Here is a 1,114-nt window from a genome sequence, read left to right on the forward strand (position 1 = left end):
TTTCCCTAAAGGTATGGGGTTTAAACCGATTCGCTGAACTGGGACAGCCCCGGGGTGGACGCGCTTCTTTCACCGAGACGAGTGGCTTGGTTCGGCTTAGCGTACGTCGATTAGGAATCGAACTGAAGCTAAACCACAACAAGTCATTCTTAAAGCAATTTAGTGAGGGACACGCGGGGGTGGAGCTGGATGGAAGCAGCTGAACTAAACGTTAGGCAGGCTGGCCTAACGGATTAAAGCACGGGCCTTGGACATAGGAGCTGGGGAATATTAATGTGGTGCAGGTTGTGTGTAGACAAGCTTTGAATGTTTCCTTAGCCCACCAGTCCAACGTCCCTTTCCCCTCTCATGTGATCTTCAGTCCAAGTTGCTTTCTCAGTGTTCTCTGTTCCAAAGGGCCGGGAGAGGAGCAACAATGTGTTTGTGCCAAGGCCTGGCCGTCACACAAAGGCACAAGTTTAACTAAAGGTGTGATTTTAAACCCATTTAGTTACATGAGTCCAAGCCCTGTGTGGACAGTTCATTTAAGTCTGGCTCGTATTGCGCTAGCTTGCATCAGTAAAGGTACAGGGGCCAGCTTTACACTGATACGTGTGGCCGTAGAAGGGGCTGTCTCTGTTTAACTAGCTCCGTTTTTAAACTGATTTTAAGTAGATTGGTGCAGGGTTATGTGTAGATAAGGTTTTAGCCTCTCTGGCTGGGTCTGCACTGTCACCGTGTCCAGAGGGGATTTATGTGAGGGTGAAATGGGCAACTGAACACTCAGGCCAAATTCATGCCTGCTGTAATTTCCCTGAACTCAGAGTGACCTCACGACATCTCTGGCCCCGTGTGTCTAGAGCAGTGGTTTCCAAACTGGGGTACACAGACTCCTTGGGGTACATGAGCTCTTGCCAGGGGGTATGCGAGAAAAATCCTGTAACGGTGGACAATGCATTTTATTTAGGAAGACTTGGCAATCTAACCATAGGAACAGTACGACCCTATCTCAGATGTGGGGCTATGTGGGAGACAACATTATTTGGAAAGGGGAACGCAGCGTAAAAGTTTGAAACCCCACTCGTCTAGAGGGATTTGATTCAGCTAAAAGAAGATGACGACACACACTCGGCAG

This window comes from Mauremys mutica, chromosome 23 (assembly GCF_020497125.1).
Source record: "Mauremys mutica isolate MM-2020 ecotype Southern chromosome 23, ASM2049712v1, whole genome shotgun sequence".
In the NCBI taxonomy this organism is placed as follows: Eukaryota; Metazoa; Chordata; order Testudines; family Geoemydidae; genus Mauremys; species Mauremys mutica.